The sequence below is a fragment of the Thermobia domestica genome, chromosome 11, assembly GCF_964235325.1.
Source record: "Thermobia domestica chromosome 11, izTheDome1.hap1.1, whole genome shotgun sequence".
Classification (NCBI taxonomy): domain Eukaryota; kingdom Metazoa; phylum Arthropoda; class Insecta; order Zygentoma; family Lepismatidae; genus Thermobia; species Thermobia domestica.
The window spans coordinates 59,271,457-59,293,425 of NC_137464.1; the positions used below are offsets into that span (position 1 = coordinate 59,271,457).

The 21,969-nt window shown below is 34.1% G+C and overlaps 1 protein-coding gene across 1 annotated transcript in view; it reads left to right on the forward strand.

Annotated features, from left to right (window-relative positions):
* The window catches only part of LOC145665142 (ecdysteroid-regulated 16 kDa protein-like), a 53,160-nt gene that overhangs the window by 1,038 nt on the left and 30,153 nt on the right, over window positions 1-21,969 (forward strand). The window lies entirely within an intron of this gene.

The following is a 21,969-nucleotide window of genomic DNA, read 5'->3' on the forward strand; positions in this document are numbered from 1 at the left end:
TTTTTATTCCGTAATTATGTTAATGTTTGTTACTTTTACCTGTACAGTTTCATTATCATAGCGTTATATGCAAAATGTAAATTGTGTAATTAGTACTAAATCTGAATTCGGAACACGATGTATTGTGTTTTTCGTGTTCAGAGCCCAAAAAATTATAAGGGACGGATATTTCTATTTACGTAATCATTTCAAAGTTTGGTGACTTTTACAATTTCATTATAATAGCATTATATGCAAAAGGTAAATTATGCAATTACCACTAAATCTGTGTTAGGAACATATTATCATTGTCATTTTATTGTTCAGCATCCAAGACATTAAAATAATAGCTATTTTTATTTCCGTAATCATTTCATTGTTTTGTGATTTTTACATTTACAATTTCATTATTATAGGGTTATATGTAACATGTAAATTGTGTAATTACAAGTAAATCTTAGCCGGAAGCATATTTTTATTGTCAGTTTCGTGTTCAGCCCATAAAAAGCAATAAAGGATGACCATTTACATTTCTGTCAAAAATTCTCTGTTGCACAGTATAATGCATCTTGCGATGCTGAAACATTGCGCCCAAACGCAACAAGGAAGAACAGTTCATAAGTGTTTCTTTGCGAAAGCACATAATAGTCATATTGCTCTGATCTGATGTGATACACAGTTTAAACTAAATGAATGCTCTAGGGATGGTATTCGAAACTTTAGGACTTGCCCCTTTATACTCGTAGGTTATGCAGGAATCTTCTCACTACACCTCATTCTCATTTCGACTAACACTTTATTAGCTGTCATTCAAAGACAAAAATCACATCTAACATTTTAGAGGAAATTCCAATTCGCATTTGCTCTGATTTCCATTTCGTCCAAGAGGTGATCACGGAAACAAAAGGAAAACTTCTTTATAGATTATAATATTAATAGTGACTATAGTTTGTAATAAGAAATCTGACGCGCATACCCAACATGGTTGACTCGTCTGCTCCCTACGAAGTATAGCTCGAAACCTTCTAGGCCAGTGTCATTTGGTAAAATTAAATCATAAACTTTCCAATGTTTGGCCATGGAACTCATAAAGTTAATCTACATCTTAATTTACACCTTAATAACATTAACTTCTGAGTCCCCTGCAAGTATCTATATGTTTATACTGCTAGGCTAATTGATACTATAAAACCAACTATTCACAAGTAGATTTTACTCATATATATATATATATATATATATATATATATATATATATATATATATATATATATATATATATATACTATTAACTCTATTTCACTAGTTCTGTATATTATAATATTTAATCAAATTATACTTGCATTTTCCAATGTCGTAGAATTTCCAAAAACTAGATATTCATTGCTGTACATTAAATAGATAGCTATTGTATAATATATAACTCAAATCTATCACAAATTACAATGAAAAATTTCACCTTAGAGTAACCTTACCTACCTAGATATGTGCCCTAATTCCATAATTATTTTCACCTACCTTACAGTATGGTTTTAGGTTCATTGAGAGAGATGCTATTCAACTATTACAATGTGATATTTCTCATAGTGTCCGTAGCAATTTCTCTACTTAATCTGATTGAAATGACATCCGTTGATAGCGTTTTCAGTTCTCAATGGAAATCTAATGATCTTTCATTGTAGAAACAAACTCACTGAAGAGTATAAAGTTGGATTGCTCTGGATTTTTCCTTTACGAGAAAAATGAGAAAGTGTTGGAAGTATCATGTCAATTTTCCTTTATAATAAGATTTTTAAAAAATCATATTGTTGATGAGACTCTTATCAAACCTTGCATATTTAAGAGTCTTCATTCCGCCGAAATTAAAATACCGCTAATTTTACAGTAATTATGTGATATATTCAAATAGATAAAAGATAATTGAAATATGGAACAAGAGCGCCCTAGACAATATTATTTTGCGTGAGGTACCGTTATCACAAGTCACCTAGTGGCTTTCCGTTTTCAGCTGTTTAGAAACGCGAAAATAAATGCCGATTTTCAAAATGGCTCGAAATCGAAAACAGATAAGTGAGTCGTGATAACGGTTTCTCATGTAAAATAATATTGTCTAGGGCGCTCTTCTTCCACATTTCAATTATCTTTTATCTATTTGAAGATATCACATAATTACTGTAAAATTATCGGTATTTTAATTTCGCCGGAATGGCAACAAAATTGAACTTGAAGAAGAAAACCTGAAAAAATAAAATACAGCTTTCATACAATACTGGGAAATGTAGATCTAATGAAATGACCTTGGATTCAAAAATCGAATACTTAAACAGGTCAGAAAATCCCCACCTTTTGCTCTTGAGTGTTATGAGTCCAAGGTTGGTTCTCATTGTTGTTATTTAATACTGACTGTCGATTTGTAGATGGAAAAAGGTTAACGGAAGAAATATTGTTTTCAAAACGTTTGGAGACATCAGCCAAAGGTTCTGACGTTTTTTTTCTATTATCAGTAATTTCCTTATTGAAAATTATTTGCCCGAGTTGTAGGAATATTAACTGATTGAGCTCCAGTAATGTTAGGACATTGGTTGGGATTTATAAAGCTTTCAAAGGACAGGTAAATTGAATAATTCATTAACCTAGATAGTTGGAATTTCATTGTTCTTATAAATCTGAAATTAGTTTCACAAGTTTTTAGGTGCCTGTATTATTAAATCTGAAAGTTAGTTTATTACATATCTCCATCAATGCCAATATATATAGTAACCAAGAGAAAAGAAAAAAATATTGTCGTTTCTATGTAAACTCGAGTATTTATATAACTTTCTACATGGAATATTGTTTATCCCAGTGACAGAATTGTGAGAACATGAACCCTGTGTTTGATAATTGCATAGCACTTGTTACGTTCGCTTATTGCACACTATACATGTTTTCTTCTTGCCATTGTTTGTAGATAATTTTAACGACACTATAGATGCTGACCTTCATCTAACCAATTATAGCCCGGAGAATTTCAACTTCACAAGTTTTCGGGAGATTTCAGTTGTATCTTTAGCTACTCACAATGAAAATCTCAATTCTCTCTTGTCTTTTAATAGTGTGTTTGGCGTTTGTTTACTGTGGAGAAGTGCAAGTGAGAGAATGTAAAAATGGTAAGTTTTTAATAAATTAACATTATAATATGTTCTTGTTTATATTTATGTTAAAGCTTTAACCAAATACAGAAATACTAACAAATTGGAAGATGAATTAACACTTTCATTTTAAAGCTGCTCTCACAAGTGATATCAAACATATACCGATACTCATCGATTTAATGGAAAAAGAATAAAAAAAAAATATAACTTCCTAGATTAATATGCAGTTGGTCCACGTTTCGCCCTCACAACAACACTGATGCGATGTAAAACATAGTCACAGAGATCACGAATGATAGCAAGTGAAATATTACATGAGGATGGAGGCGGAAACTTGCGTTGGATTCATGTCTCCAAAACGGACCACAGATGTTCAATACATTCAGGCACGGGAATTGAACGTATGAACAGGGGATGCTCAACTTCATCCTGATATTCCTCAAACCACACCTCTACAGCTGTGCCCGCTGTGTGAATGGCCGCGTTATCAGCCTGGAATATGGCGTCATTGGACATATTTGAATCATAAAATGCATATACGTTCTGTTTCAAAACAACACTAACAACGTTTGGGAGGTGATTCCTGACATCAAGATAAGACAAAAGTTATAGACCAACCTGGGTGCACAAACGCTTACTTTCGGAGTTATAGGCTACCGAAAACATGAAAAAATTAATTTTAAAGGTCCATAGCTCCAAAACTGTAGAACCTACCATAGTCGGATCAACACTTCACCTAGGAACTATATGTGCGCTATCCAAAAATACATATTTCAGAATCCTAAGGTACTCACGAAGCAATTTTTATAGAAAGAGTTTGGCTACGAGCATATAATTTGAAGTACTCTCTAACTACCTCTAAAAATTGTCGTGGAAGTACTCAAGGGTTTAGAAATTTGGATATTTGGATAGGGCACATACTAGTTCCTAAATAAAATCTTGACCCAACTACGGTAGGTCTCATACTATTGGATTTTTGGACCATTAAGGTTCACTTTTTTCACGTTTTCGGCAGCCTATAACTCCGAAACGAAGCATTTGTGCACCCAACTTGGTCTATATTTTTCGTCTTTTCTTGATGTCAGGAATCACCTCCCAAATGTTGTCGGTGCTGTTATGAAACACCCTGTAGAGTTCTAGAACTAATGGTAGAATCCAAACGAGAGAAGATGAGACTGTGTAGTATCGGTCTTATATCAATCACAAAACAGCGGTCTCAGTTTCATCTCGAGTCAAAAATCGTATTTTTAGTCCCGGTTTCGTATCTATTAACAGATACTTATCTCAATCTCAGCCTCAGTCTTGTGGGGCACGGCTCAATCTCGTCTCAATGTGAATTATATGAAATTAAATTGTACTAGTAATGGTATATATTGTTGAAGCAAGCTGTCCTCTTTCTCACTAATATCAGCTTTAAACTATAGGAGTAAGTTTCTAATTTTCTACAAAATACAAACAAGATTATATATATGTAAAATGACTGTGTTAAGTAAAGCAAAATACGTTATAGCTAGGAATAAAATTAGAGAGAACACTCTTCCTAATTATTCGCTAATTTTGATTGCAAGATCGAGACGATTGGAAATTCTAAACAAAATTAGACCATACTCCACAAATTGTTTTTTTTTTTTTTTTTTTTTACAAAGGTTATCACAGAGTTTATAATTAAATTTCTCGCAGGAAGGGGGAGGTTAAGTAAACCCGGATATTTGATTCACTTCAACTGCAAGAGTATGGATTATGTGATAACCTAGCCTAAATGGTAGAGCGTTGGCTTCGCATTCGGGAGATCACGTGTTCGATTCCCCCTGCCGACCATCCTGATTGGAGTTTTCCAGGGTTTTCTTCAATCCTACCAGGCAAATTCCGGGATGGTATCTACTAAACAGGTCCTGGCCGAAACCTTCCCAAACCTTTTCATTGTTCTTGTTGTTGCTGTTGTTAGATATACAGTATAAAATGGCCTCTCAGATGTATCTGGTGATAGAACCAGAGAACATTTTTAAAGCGGAAAGGGAGTTTAATCTTTTGTTCTAAATTCATTTGAAATCCAAGTTGTGAGAGTGACTGCGAAGCCTCAAAAAGTATACAACATATTCCATGAAAATCTAATATTTTTACAAAAGACACCTTGGATCATATCTTTTAATCTGAAGAAGGGAGTAATCGATACTACATTTGGGGAGAGGGGCTAAATCCACCGCTCCTTCTTGATTCATTTTAATCCCAAACATAGGGGATTACGAAAGATAGTCAAAGAAAATATACGTAATATTGTACAAAACCGAACTAGTTTTATGTAAGTTATCATGGAACTAAAAAAAAAAAAAAAAAGAAAATTGAGGGGAAGCAATACCACTACTTTCATCTTTATTGATTTCAGCTCCATGCAGAATGAATGTTTATGAAGATGTAGAGAAAATGTACAATAATACATTAAAATCAAACAGTTGAGACGGAAGTTACTGCGGATTTTATTTTTCAAATTGGAAAGGAGTAACCCATTTCATATGTTATGGGGCTGAATTCACCTCTGATTGTTCACTGATTTTAATTCCAAGCACGGAGTATCACGGAAAAGAGTCGATGAAAATGTATATTATGTTGTATCAAAACAGAATTTATTTTATTTTTTTTATTTAATTCCCTATAGAGGGGATTACTGGAAAGCTTTAGAGAAAATGTGATACATTACTCCAGAATTGAACTTCTTAACGCAACAGTTGTTTTCGAGAAAATAGCTCTGAAGAAATATGGGCTACCTATAAACTATCCTTTGTATATTTTTTCTCACAAAGAAATGTGTTTGTATTATATTAAGACAGTGATTCCCAATTTATGCGTCCCGCAGTCCCGTAGAGTCGAATGTTGGAATTTAAAAATGATTTATGCCCGTTTGGCCTTTTCCCATTTCGCTTTATGCCCTCAAAACATCTTTTGACAGATAACCGATAAGGATGTTATCTTAAGGCGGAAGGGAATTCCCGTTTGGCTTTCTCCCATTTCGCCCTATAACATTACAAGGGAATTTTCACTCCGTATCTGGAACAAAGAGGATTTGTCTTATTCTAAACTGCAACTTCTCTTCTATTTCAGACAAATTAAACTCAAATATCTGAAAAGCACATAAGTCTTTTTATGACACCCAAAATAGCATATCAAGTTTCTGTGTGGATATAATATGAAACAACATTAATATATGAAATTACATAATTTTACTGTTCTTAAGTCTGTGACATCCAAAACAGCATATCAAGTTTCTATGTGAATATAATGTGAACAGCATCAATATATGAAAGAATATAGGCCTATGTCTAAGTTGTCCCTTGATGCCTTTCTTCGTAATTTGGCGTGCCACTCTTTCACAGTGTTAGTCATTCGTTCTTGATAGTTTTCTAAGTGATTGCACACGTCATTACAAATGGGTAAAAATACATCATTAGCACATTAAAGATTCAAAGAATTGCAGAATCTACTCTGGAAAGTCAATAACAAAATTTTGGGCGAAACTAATTTATTTCTTTTGTAAATCAAAATAATTTATTTTGTTGATAATTTACAAATGAGTGAATAGAATCTTCAGCACATGCACGTTGCAAGAAAATGTATATTACACCCTTCCTCCACACAAACTAAGAAAAGTTGAAGAAACACCCTTTGATTTTAACATCAGGAAATACTTGATTTACAGTATTGATTGCTGCTTTCTCAAAATCAATAGAAACTTACTTCAATTTGAAACGCAGTCCAAATTTCTCAGCTTCTTCCCTGATTACCTTCAGTAATCTTACTTATGTGTCATGCTTTCTGTTGGGAAGTAAACAGAAGAGAAGAATACCTGGCCCAAATGTTTCCCGTGCAGAGTATATAATTGGGAGAAAGGGAGAAATACTGTCTTAAATGTCCCATCCGTCACAATCCTGTCCCACTGACACAGAATCTCTAAAGTTTTAACTGTGTCGAGAACCTGTTGAAGATAGAAAGACTAGAATACATAACACAGACAATCTAACGAAAATGCTTTAATATTAATATTGTTACTTTTATTATTATTGTCATATCAGACTTCACGATTTCAACAACAATAACAAAAACAAAACAAACAAAAAAAAACAGCAAAACAACACAAGAAGAAGAATGTAGGAAATGATAGACTATTTCCATGCCTACTAAAATATAACTTACAAGTATTCTACTAGCATCAACGCCTTCGTCCGCCAACAAAATGTTTTTGCCGTCTTGCCATTTTTGCTTTTCACTCCACGATTCTTCCACCTTCAATTCACTCAATTCCACCTTCAATTGCGGTAATGGTGATTGGCTTGATACTCGTACGTTATATAGAGAGTGTTTGACGGCACCGAAGGTAGGGACAATAGATGCAGTTTCACTACAATAATTTCCCTTAGCAATTTCCTTCTTGGAAAGAAGAAAATAAATTAGTTTTAAACCTCAACAAGAAGAAAAATGTCATACTTCTCCTCGAGAAAGTAAAGACAAAGAGAATATTGCTTAACTATGACTGGTTAATTGTGTATTTACACTGTAAATAAAAAGTGGGTTATGTATTTCTGTACTAGCTAGAATGCTATTTTAAAACAAGTTCCACATCTAAAATAACTTCTCGAGAAGTTGCAAGAATAAATATTAGAAGCATGCAGAAAAGCTTCAGTGTCAAAATTACTTATACTTTATTACAACTATTACTATATACTTACCTATATATCTTACTAGGGATGATTCCATATCGGGACCAAGTACCTGGATAAAACCTATATATTGTCTGAAAGCTCTTGCCATGAGAAGTAGGAAACCGTTCAAATCACTGACAAACCCACAACCTGACCCTATAAGGGGCCAGTTTGTTGGTGTTTCCGACCCTATGTATCGCATATTTTAGAGAAGTAAAAATGAATGTTACGATGCATCACGCGTAAGTGCCTGAGTCCATCATGTTTCTTTTTAACTCATTACTAGAATATGACTCTGACAAGAGTTTGGTAATATCGCTTTGCACCCAGACGTAACCATTTGGTCAGTGTTGCCAACGAATTGAAAATATAATGTGGCAAATGGTTTCTCTACCACTGGACATATATACTTGTAACGTGTCATAAACATCATTCGTCACTAGAGAAAATATACTGTGGATGTATTCCTCTCTCAGGGGCCCAAGTTTGTCAGTGTTGCCAACCAACTGTAAAAATGAGAAGGTGTAAAACAGGTTCCGTTTATACACCAATCTTGGCAGAAATATCACACGATACTATAGCAGAAAGACGTTGAGTGTGATCATCCCTAAACCATTCTAGATTATCAGTGTTGCCAACCAAGTGTAAACATCACAATGTTGCAAATGGTATGCGTGCTATGGAACGAATATAAAACAAATGTGACATAAGCAGCATTGGACAATGGAAAACATTGTGTGAGTGTCCCAGTCTCCCAAGCACCCCAGTTAGCAGTGCCAACTAATGCGAACATTCAAGATTATTGCATGAGGTCTATAGCATTGGCGGACATAATTAGACTGTGACCCATGCTAGGTTTTCCATTGTCCAGTGTTGCTTATGTCACATTTGTTATACATTAGTTCAATTGCAAGCACGTCACTTGCCACATCGTGATATTCATATTTGGTTGGCGGTTGGAAATGGTTGGGAAATGGTCATACTCAACGTCTTTTTGCTATAGTATCGTGTGATGTTTCTGCCAAGATTGGTGTATAGATTTCTCATCGTAAGAACTTGTTTTACACCTTCTCATTCTTACAATTGGTTGGCAACACTGACAAATTTGGGCCCTTGAGAGAGGAATACGTCCACAGTATATTTTCTCTAGTGACGAATGATGTTTATGGCACGTTACAAGGATATATGTCCAGTGGTAGAGAAACCATTTGCCACATTATATTTTCAAATCGTTGGCAACACTGACCAAATGGGTACGTCTGGGTACAAAGCGATATTACCAAACTCTTGTCAGAGTCATATTCTAGTAAAGAGTTAAAAAGAAACATGATGGATTCAGGCACTTACGCGTGATGTGTCGTAACATTCATTTTTACTTCTGTATGTCATACATAGGGTCACAAACACTAACAAACTGGCCCCTTATAGGGTCAGGTTGTGGGTTTGCCCGTGATTTGAAAACGGTTTCGTACTTCTTAAGGCAAGAGCTTTCAGACGATATATAGGTTTTATCCAGGTACTTGGTCCCGATATAGAATCAGCCCTAGTTATTAATTGTTGATGTTGGTTCTTCCTCTGCTCTCTTCTTCATATTATCAACAGTTGTTTTTGATTCAATTGATGCACACAGAGGTTCATGATTATGTGTAAAAAAAAAAAGCAGATTCGACTATCGTTTCATCACTGACAATTCTTGCTCTGCATCCGTCCTTGCACTTCCAATAACTCTTTCTACCACGTTTATAATTTATTGTATATAAATTATCATTAAAACAAAACTTTTCACCTCGCTTACTGATCACAAATGTTACAGACATCTTCAAATCTATACAACCCTCAACAACAGAAATTTACATTAAATAATGATTGAGAGTATTTATACTTTACTAATGAAATATAAGTTGTTTGGGAAAAACTTTGAGGATCTTCGTCTTCTACAAACTTATATTATACACTGAAGCAATTACTCACACAGCCTGATTGGGTTCATCTGACACAATTTAAAATGCTTTCCTACTTGATCAAGGTACATTTCTTTTCTCATTATAATTTATTGTTTCTTATTTGAGGTGCAAATACAAGGCTGCATGAGCAATTGCTTCAGTGTGTAATATACCGTATGTTTGTAGAAGACGCAGGTAGTCCGTCGAAACAATAATGGAAGTATTGTATATTTATTCTTATATATATATATTTGTGTATTTGCTCAGCTAACATTTTATCCAAAGTTTCTACAACATTGGACTATTGACCAACATTGTCATAACATAGCCATACCTCCCATTCGCTTTGAATTAATAATTTATTAAACTATTTTTTAGAACAATTATCCAAATAATACATTACTCTGAATATTTACTTTGGTTATACGATGTTCTATTCGTTCAAACGTAAATACTACTAGTCTTACAAATGTTTTGCAAAATAACACTAAATTTCCCTATCATAATTTAAAAATTCCCTTCTTTTGTTTAAGGGCAAAAGGGCAAATGGAAATTCCCATTTCGCCTTAGAATCAAATTAACATACACTATCTTAGCATCATAGCCTGAAGTAATGAAATCAGGCATAAGACGAAACGGAAAAAGGCCAAACGGGAAGACACCGTAAAAATCATGAATCATTTAATAGTTAGTTCAAATCAATTTTGAGACAGAGTTCACCAGTCATCATCGATAAATAGTCACTACTTTATAAAAACTTATAGTCTTACACTTTGTAACTTATATTATTTTTAATAGAAAAAAACAAATGTGTCATGACTTCATGGTGGTTCATTAAAGTGTGCTGTCTGCCCCAAAACCTTGGGAATTATTATGTTTGAGGATATTTAATGAAATGTTAGTTGAAATGCACATTGTTCCCAGTGAAAGAAGATGTTTATGAAACGTACTTGAAAAATATATTGGAATCCTCTTACATCTCCGATTTGAATAAAACTAAGGTAAGAGAGACTCAGGTTGGCTCAAGTTGCATCTTCGATAATTCATTTCAAAGGGTGTGAAACCATTATTCTTTCAGAAAAAATTAAATTAGTTTCTGCCCTTAACCAGCACACATATATAAATCAAATTATAATGTTAAAATCTTAGGTCGAACCTAGTGCAAACTATTTCTAAAAAGACTATTAGAAACATCTCTTTTTCTTCGCCATTTCAAGAATACAAAATGTGTTAATAAAATATTACAAAAATTGTCCCCTAATTCCATAAGAAGCAGAATTTCCGAAAGTCCTGTGTGTCATGCGTTAGCTAATATTTTAGTAAGTAGTTTATAAAACATCAAACTATAACTGCCAATCTTGAAAGTCTCCTGAAATATTATATTTTGAGTGTAAATTTTACATCTCTCTCGATCTAACAATATACATTTAATGAAAGTAACTTTTAAAGAATGGCTCAAGAGAACTCCTGAAATTCATTTCAAACCGTTCAACATTTTCCCATCGTGATATAACAGCGTTGAACATATTGTAAAATATATACATTTAACCCTCTAGAAGCGTTATTTTCCAAAACTTTTTGACACGTTACAACTAATTCTTAATAAGGAGTTTATATGGTAGATTAATTTCTGTAGCATGAAAGGCTCGTAATATATTTTATCTCTGGAATAAGTTTAATCCCTCCTCTTGTGCCCTTAGAATACGCATTTTAATGAAAGTAAGATTTATGAAACCTGGCCCAAATAAGTATTAAGTTCAAAAATTAATTTCAAAGTGTCCAACCATTTTCCCGTTATGATGAGACAGAAAATGCAGAATTTGAACTTGAAGAAAAAAATATATAAATCATCCCCATTCTAAAGAAGAGTAATTATCGAAAACGTTTGAGCACATGTCCGATTGTTTTAAATGAGAAGTTTAAATACTGAGTTTTACATTCGAACCTGATGAGCTCCTGCGATATTTCACATTTGGCATCAATTTTGAACCTGTCTCTCCTTCCTTAGAATACGTTTGTTATGTTAAGAAATGAAATATTGAAAACTCAACTTGTGGTATGTGCTAACTACGAGTACGTTGAAAGCTTAATTTCAATCAGTTCAGCCGTTTTCCGTTATGATAGAGTGGAAGAAAATCGCTGCGGCTGGAATAATCATTTCTAGCTTAATTATGTCGTTTTGTTCATAAAGCAATTTCGGAAGGTTCACAACATAACCTTCAGCTAATCAGTAAATGAAGTGACTTACATCAAAATGTTAAATTATTAAGGAAACTAATTTTTTAAACACAATCATTTCAAGCAATTTTCAATCGTCGCATTTCAGTAAACCATTCTCATTCCCGGAGTAGAACGAATATAAGAGAAAACCCTCGAGATACTCTTAAGAACTAAGTTAAAAATTTTAGTATCTTTTCCTGGAAAGATGTGGCCTCTAGCCCTGCATACATAGGATGGACCGACATCCTAAAATTACTTTCTCGTTATGTATACTAGCAGGATCCATTAAATATGTAAATTTATTTGATATTGCTTTCAAAATCAGAAGATTCTCTTCACTTCTATAGTAGCTTAAAGGTAAATAAATTTATAAGATATGAAACTGGTATAAGTAATGCAACCTTACAGTATCAGTTTGAAGAATCAAACCTGTAAGTAAGAGTTGATAACCTGGAATTCTCAAAGTGATTTAAATGTATGGTATAGAAGAATAGTTAATTCGTATTGTAAATCTATAGCGAAAAATAATCAAATTTACTTCAAAATGAGACTAAATATATTATGTAGTCTATATTATTGCAATCCAATTCAAACTTGTAGTGCGAGCTCCGTGGAACTTCATAGTTGGCTTAATCCTCCATAGTGTAATAGCCAAAGAGCCACCCGCTTGCTAAGTAGCTACTTCGAACGTCTTTAGTGCGTATTTTCGCTTCTAGGTAAAGACTCGTATTGATTTATTCATTTACCTTTCAGAAACGGTTTTGGTGTCATTTTGTAGCAAAATATATCAAGTTTTCACTCACGTAACACACTAGTTCAGAAACAAGCCACCACAAAGGCTAGCAGCAGTTGCAGCAAAAATGGCTGCCTTTGTTGGTCCCGAGCGAGCTAGCTGTGTGTTCTGGTTTGAAGAATCCAATGAACACTGTCGTTACTCAAAATATATTTTAAATTGATATCAATTTTTATTGTGTAATAATTTCAATTTGTATGTATTTAAGAAAAATTTCCTCTTCAATAATTCATACTATACATATTGAAATAAAATTACAATTCTCAAAAGTAGAGAAGATAATCAAGCTTCTTTACATACAACGATTTTGTTTGGGTTACTTGTAAAATCGGCATTTCAGAGTTACGACAATTTTATTCTGAGTATGATATATATATATACATATATTTGGAAAGTGCTAACAGAGATTAGTAACAATACCAAATTTGAGCAATAGACTTCATTGGGTATAGGATTTCAAAGGGTGTAAATTGAACATCGTAATCTAAGAACAACCTTATTTGCGCCAAGTATGGAACATATGTTATATAAAACTTCTATATGCAGCTTGACAAAGGTACAGAAGACAGGAACTGCACAGTTAGAGTGCGGTTATGATGCGAAATTGTTATATGAAACAGTTCAGATGAGAATCAATGAAAAGTACTGTCTATTAGCAGTCAATAAGAATACTAGACAAGAAAGCATGAGTTATACAAATTTTGCTCGCTGTGAGCACACTTTACAAATCTAATTGAGTTACATTCATTCCACTTATAGTTCACTATATTTATTTATTTATTTATTTATTTATATAGAGTTAAAACAGAAGTAATCCGGTGATATCCAAGTTCTAAGCGCCTCATTAAAATATCCAGCCTTGTAAAAAACAAAGCAAAAGGAAAATTCGAAACGGCGTAGGAGTAGTATTCTAGGATTCAAACGAGAGTAGGAGAGAGACGAGGACAAACGTTCATACTTCTTGAAACATATATAAGTGAAGGGAAGTAAGGAGAGAGAAGAAAAGGGGAGTAAGGAGAGAGAAGCAAAGTGACGTTGTGAAGAGTATGAGACAGACCAGCAAAGAGATGATCAGAGAACGAGAGGAGCCTTATATGCAGATATAAATATGCACTAACATACATATGTGCATTGCGCATATCCTCTCCTTCCCTGCCTGACCCCATGGGATCTGTCTCCTTTTCTTTTCTGGCTCTCTGATCTGTTTTTCGGTCACAGATTTCGAGGCCTTCTGATCATCATCACTTTGCTGTCTGTCCCCCATACTCTGTCTTATTCAATTCTACCCCTTCAATTTTGCTTGAATAAATGTGGAGTTTTCGGATCCCTTATTGCTGGGAAAGAATAAGTTTACCTGTCAGTATACCAAATGAAAACAACGCTTGGTCGTTTGGATATTTCAATTCACGATGTTTAAGTCATCATCAGAAAGAGAGGTTGGGGAATAAAATTCTAAATCACATTAGAACTCAGTGGGAGTATTGCTCAGTATTAAATCTTTTGGGTCAAGGTTCTGAAAGATGGTAGTTGAACATGCCTCTAAACCAGTCAATTGCAGTGGAATTCTCTGGAACATCACAGTTTGGTTCTCGCTTTCTCAGTGAGAAGGGCAGGAGATGGCCGATAACTTGACGTAGATAACAGGCAAACAATAACACCTATAGCGTTGTCGGTGGTCTTGGTGGTCATGCTTCGATACATTTCCAATTGTGATTTTTGTATTAATTTGAGGACACTAAAAACAATAACACACTCAGAAAGACTATGATAAAAATATAGAAGAAAACACCAACATGTAATAGTTTCAACACAGTAATTGTGTCTTCATCAGGCTTCCGCTTTCAACTATCCAGCTGTATACTTGCCCAATTAAAAATATACCTGTTTACTGAATACATTCTTGCCCTTTAGTTATCCTTATTTATGTTTCCTTATTCATTTATCATATTTCTTTCTTCTTCCTTTTTCTTTCTTCTTCTTTAAGTAAAATCCTCTTCCGTTCTTCATTAAACGCATTCCAGTTCATCACCTTGTCTCCTGCCTTCTTTCTATTTGCTCATCAAAGTCTTGTTCTCTGCTCCTATGACATCTGCTCCTTCCTATCCTATCCTGTGGTTTGTCTCGTTCTAATGTTTATATATTGTGTTGCTATCACTTTCCAATCTTACGTCATCCTAAAGTGTGATGCTTTATACTTTTTTCCATCAGCTTTTTGTGCTTCTCGTATGTATTCGCGAATCCCACTTGATATATTATATTGCTTTGATCTCTATTCACTATTGCTTTTCTCTTGTTTTTTTCTAGCTACTTCAATTATTTTGCTTCCTCCTTTAAGTATGTCCTATTAGCTATTTTCCGAAGTATTCTCTGTATCTTCTATGTGTGTTTCCGTGCACTCTCTATACCAAACCATTATTTGAAAATGGATCTCCCAAAGGTATATAAGAGGCGACCAACTCCCAAAAGGCCACAAGGACTGGAAGTCTGATGAAGACACAGTCAGTACGTTGAAACTGTAATATGTTTGTGATTTTCACATAGCCTTCCTTAGTGTGTTGTTGTGTTTAATTTGACAATGGCAACAAGGCCTGATAGAATAATTTGTTTAAGGAAACTGATTCAATGAAACTATTGTTAAACTTATCCGTCCAAGGAATCACGAACATTAAAAATTTATTCAAGTGTGGTCAGCTTCCACTACTGACATAATCGTTAGTTCTCTTGCTGATTAAAAGAGCCAATCCAGAACATCCAGAGGTAAGTGAACGCCTTTCTGCTTACGCCATTGCGGCTCTTCACAATGCTACATAGAAAGCTAAAATTTAAACGCTCATTAACGCAACTGCTACTTCAGGTCTTTAAACCTCAGTCCCTAACTAGGTAGAAAAATGATTTTGGTACCAAGTCATTCCTGAAGGATGCAGCTTCCCGTCAGTATGCACTTTATGTAAGTGGGGGGGGGTACCACGGCCAAGGGAGGAGAGTAAAGTTCGTGTTTTTTTTTATTTTTTTCATTAGGTTTTGGGAGTCATTCCTCCCCCCTTGTGGTACATACATAAAAGTTGGTATGTGAAGCAATGAAGTAGTTCCCTGCGTGATAATAACCTAAATGTGTACTTGTTGCTTATAGGAGAAGAGGGGAGAAAAATTTGTCTAATTTGAATAATTTGGCTAATTTACATTTATTTTCAGGACGGTTCAATTTTGTTAAAATCCCTGGTGGGCGTCTAAAGATTAAAAAATCTCAGTTGACCGAAAATGGTTAACATTATCATTAATGATTTATGTTTAGGAATAAGTGTACAGGGTATTTCAGAGAAAGTAGTTACAAAAGCTTGTACTTGTTAGTTGTTTAATGATACTCTTTATTAACAACATCAAAGAAGCTTTAAAAATGTAGTGGGTAAATGTTGTTATTTCGTGATTCTTTCAATATCTAAACAAGCTGTAAACAAAGTAACGTAGCAAAAACAGCATAAAAGACTGTAATTATTACGCAAGAAGAGCCTTGGCATTATGTAGGACTCTATCGAGATAGAGTACAATACAGTACAATAGAATGAACTAAAAACATGTTGCTATATAAAAAAAATAAGAGGTGGAGCGAAAGTAAGTGAAGTTTGTTATATTTGTTACGAAATCTCTTAAACGAATAATAACAATCTTTATGTTTTTTCGTTCTTTCATTTCTATAATATACATATATAACTTTCGTTACAGGAATATACAGAACAGAAAATGTAAAATTAAAGTGAAATGGGAAAACTTTATGGGCTAATTTTAATTGCAAACATACAATGGAATGATATGCATGAAAGTATAAATGTGTTTGATGTTGATGTCATTAAATGCTTTCTAATTCGGGTATTGTTCACCTTTTATTGTAGAACACGATCATATTATAGTCAACAAAATGGCGTACATGTCTATTTTATTCTTATTTCTATTAGACTTCTGGAGCTGACCCGAGAACACTGTTTGGGACATCTAAATCCATAGGGTTTCTAAAATGGTCATTTTGCTTGAGAAACGTAAATATTTCAGTAATGGAATAACGGAATACTGGAGTTGAGTTCATGTGTTTCCGTAACAAACCCTTATGTGGAGCCTGTGTTAATGAACTGTAGAAAGGTGGAAACTTTAAAAGCAGTGCTCGTAACGAAAACACATTGTCATTACTCTTGCCCAGAATTTTATGATTCAAGGGAAAAAGATCTTCCAGAAAACTCATTTTTCTTATATACAATATATTGTGTATATATATATTGTATATACAGGGTGTTAATGAACTAAACCGACAAACTGTAACAGGTGATTCCTTACATCAAAATCAGTCAAAAGATTCCTATGGACCTATGGGGAAAATGCATAGTTTCAGAGCTAGGGCTGTCCCAAATCGCGAAAATGCCAAATTTCAAGAGGCCCTATTTTGAATTCGAGAAATAATGGAGTGGTGGTTCTTATCAGCGTAAAGGAAGTCACGCGTATACAATCCAAAAATTCATATTACATTAATTTCCAATGGGTGTGCAGGGTATTCCGTACAAGGTATAATTCTCAAATATGCTCTTAATAGAGTTTTCAGATATATCCTGAATTCAAGGAGAGTCCAAAGTAGGCAGGAGATAAGCCTTGACAACAGCCGTCATCCAGTGCTTCGAAGGGATGTCGGAAGTGTTACGAATCGGCAGCTCCATGTTTCTTTGTGTTCGGAATAACGTGTAATGCGATGTATTTCGTCACGTTATATTTCACGTTTTCCATCACTTATAACCGTGAAAAAAAAAAATCACAGCATGCTTTTATCCAAGTACAAGAGACTGTGCTGTTGACGATCCTTAATACTTCCGACGTCGCGCCAAAGGATTCAGTGTTCACAACTGTCAAAGCTTATCTTCTGTTTGCTTTGAACCCTCCTTGAAATCACGATATATCTGAAATCTCTATTTAGAACATATTTGAGAATTATACCCTGTTCAGAATACGCTGCAGACCCATTGAAAATTGATGTAATATGCATTTTTGGATTGTATATGCGTGATAAGGACTACCACTCCATTATTTCTCGAATTTGAAATAGGGCCTCTTAAAATTAGGCTTTTTCGCGATTTTGGACAGCCCTAGCTCTGAAACTATGCACTTTCCCCCACGTGTGCAGAGTAACGTTTTGACTTATTTTGATGTGAGGAACCACCTGTTGCAATTTGTCGGTATAGTTCATTAACACCCTGTATATATATTGTACCTATAAAATGTAAGGTAAATTAAATCCCCTCCATTTTTTCTTTATATTTGCATTAAATTCTCAAGAGAAATAGTATTAAACGCTGTACTTTAACTCATTTGCATGTCACCTCACTAATTAATTTCCTATATTCCTATATGTTATTTTTAAATAGCTTATTTCCGGAACATAAAGTAATTATTTTAAGCAACTATAAGGAGACATAAAAATTAACACACTAAAACTGAAATCTAATCAAATTATGTAAGATATCTCGGTTTTTACTTTAGAACGGCGAAAGGAAAGAAAACCGTGAAAAAAAGCCCAAGGGGAGATTTCATCTGATTTACACATTTTAGGACATCTGTTCATCTATTCATCCATTCGTCTTTTCGTCCTGATATACAGTCGTTTACAAACCATACCATTCAACATACCTCAACCAAATTTTAAATTTTAGGATTTTATAGTTTTTCTTTAGAAGAGTTTTTGGAGATTTTTCCTACTAAAATAAGAGTAGTTTACTGAAGGGAGAAGATAAAAGATTGTGATTTTTTTTTTAAAAAAAAGGCTCTAACGATTTTGTTTATATTTCAAAAATTAATCCTTCAATAATTATCCGATACTGTGGTATAATTCATTTCTCTGGACAAAATCGAGAAGGGATAGTTTACTCTTAGGAGTGAGCTTTTCTTCGGACGATTTTCTTAAAAGCGACTCGGGCAGTTTTCTTCATATTTCATTAACAACCTGACAATATGACCCAACTAATTGACCTAAAATCAACCACGAGAAGTATATGTAGATTATTTTCGGCACAACTGCTACTTTTGGCGCGAAGCTAGTCAGTGAGTCGGAACATGGGAGGGGAATGAAGTGTTGCACACAGTGAAAACGCTGTGGTCAGTATGTTTAAGCTGTTAGCCAATTGTTTTCGAGCTGCTGTAGAAAAGTCATGCTGCGCGACTGGATTCAGAGCTGCATATACGAAATCTCAGAGATGTTCCGAAAGTAATCTACCCATGGTTTATTACTGGAGTTAGTTTTCCTAGGACATTTTTTTAAAGGAACGACTCAGGCGATTTTATTCATATTCCGTAAGTAAATATCTCATTAATAACCTGACAATATGGCATAACTTGTTTGTCCTGAAAAAGCTACGAGGGAGAGTTTATTCTTTGGACCAAGTTTCTTTCGGATGATTTTCTCAAAAACAACTCAAACAATTTTATTTGTATTTCTTACAGAAATGTTTCATTAACGAATCTACAACATAATATTTTTTTAAATATATAATTTACAAGGGCTAGTTTGCGCTTGGGATGAGTTTTGCGCGGATGAATTTCTCAAGAACGATTCAGCTAATTTTGTTCATATTTCACAAAGAAAAGTTTCATTTACAATTCTATACAATGGTATAACTTATTTTTCAATTAAAGGTTATTTTGTAGTCACATTGATTATAAATATCGTTCGTTATATCCCCAGTATTCGTCACTAAATAAATCTCTTCCGGTCGGGTCACTAACGGATACCCAATGATAAATTTAAAATATTCAAGTCCTTAGGATTCGGATTTATGCTCAACACATTATGTGTGCACTAATTACATCCTAAATGCTAAAGGAATCAAGTCCTGTGCTTTCTAGTGGGTTATAGAACTTATTTATTCGTGCAATTTATCTAGTAAAGACGTTAAGGGAATAAGACTTCTTAAGAGATTACAATACAAATTTTGCCAATAAATAATAAATAAATGTATGAATAAGTAAAAATTAAATCAAATGAAATTAAGGTAGGCATGTAGCTGTACACTGGAAATTTTATATCTAGATCAATTTCATATCGATGGACATACATCAGATATTTCCTTATGTTTCCTATATGCGTTTTGTGCAAGACATTTTCTTTAGAGACAGACAGAGAAGCGAGCTACGAATTTAGCAGAGAGAAATACGTTTGTATTATATTTTTGCATCATTGCGGAAGGTAATTAGATTGAAGCATGTAAGAGTTGTAAGTATTGATCTTCAGAGAACAATATCCTGATTAGCAGGTTCTGTTGAAGTTTGTGTGTGTGTGCGTGTGCCTTAAGTCTCACGATTATGCACTGTATGCTAAATCAGAACGATGAATAATAAAAATAAATAAATATGATAGAACTGGAGGAATGAGAACGTGGGAGAAACGGGAGAATTCCGTGTAAATCTATGGAGACGATGTTGTTCTCCATAAACTCACATGACCTAGGATCGAAGTAGAAATCCCTCACCCCAAATGTGAGCGTTTTACTACTGTGCAACTGTCTCTCCTTCCCCTGTTTAGCCAGTGCCTAAGATTGATTCATTAAGTCCTGTTTACGCCATTTGTTAATAGTAATGTTTTATAGGACAAAACCTACAGTTTGAAAAGTTGGATCAAACTCACTGTAATCTAACCCGGAATCTAACCCGAAACCTCGTGTACAAAGATGAGCACACTGAGAATATCACCACGGATAAGGACTTGTTTTCAAAGATTGTTTTCAAGTATATACTGAAACAAGTATATTATCTGGAAGAAGTTTTACTTGATAAATTGAAACAATATTTTATTTAGTTTTATATTTTCACCGAAGTCATCACCCTAAAATAAGTTTTCCAAAGTCGGGAGTATTTTGTTAGATTACTCTCTCGCAGCCAAAAACGATAATTTCGGTCAATTTGATAAAAAAAATGTTAGACTCTTCTAATCGAATTTTAACATCTGATGCTTATCAGAATCTTTGTTGTACCTACAAGAGCAGACATATTTTATCACATGAAAATTACAAGGTTTGTTTACAATGTAAAGTTTGTTATAATAAAATATAGAATTGCTAACTCTAGAATACTGGCTAAATCAAAAATTTTTGTTGTTACAATCAATTGCATCTAGCAAACCAACAAAATGGAACATCAACGTTCCTTGCTGAATGTAGATACAAGGGGTTGCCAAGTACTTTTTTTCAACTTCACTGAATAAAGGAAAATGTCAATACCACATGACAAAATCTAACGCATGTTATGATATGCGGAGACTAGGACATCATTTCATAACGGCTTGCGTGAAAGCAACCCAAATTTCGTTTTTAGTTTGCAATAGTCGCATAGCAGTTATACAGTAATTTCTTACTGCATATTTTGTGTTACGTTCGGTTTCTTAAAGTCGGCAAAGGGTTGTACCGAAGCCCGAAGTTGTCTATTATCAAGCAAAAGAACTTTCTATCGTCAATTTGGACATGATTTTTACCACATGCTAAGCATTCTAAAGATGATAAGAGATCGTTCGGAGTAGTCTACGGTGAAATGGAAAACCGAGAGACAATTTGCAAGTTGAATTTCAACGTAGGTCTCAATAATTCATTTGAAGACTGGAGTAAATCTCAAGTCTCGAAAGCAATTCTTTGTGTCCTACATTTTCAGATACATTTTCATACTTATGGAGTGCAAAGTATTCGACCCAAACCACTTCCATTGACATTTGGAATTAGCTCTTTCACCGTTGGTTACAGTCACTAAAGATACATAGTAAAAGTTTGTGTCCTGATTTCATTTCCTGCGTGTCAGGACATGTTACCACCTCAACTTGCTGAATTAGAGTTCTTGAAATTATTACGCCACGCTTGAACAGTTGCTGTATCCTTAAGATCTATAAGTTTAGTGTAGACTACTAAATATAAACGTGTTTCCCTGTGGTGAGAACGTCTTTATGAGGATTATTTACTGTAACTTGTAAGAATGGTGACTGGTATCATAGTAGGATTTGCAGCTCTGTTAATCAATTTCGAACACTTCACTCTCGCATTGTATTCATTATGTTTGGAATACTCTATATAGATATTTCCCTGAAAGAAGAGATATAATAGAGAGAACCAATCTACCGGTATTCTCGACTACCTGATATCAAAAGTTGGATGCTCCCCTTGGGGCTACATAAAAAATAATACCTATTAGATGCTTGTTGA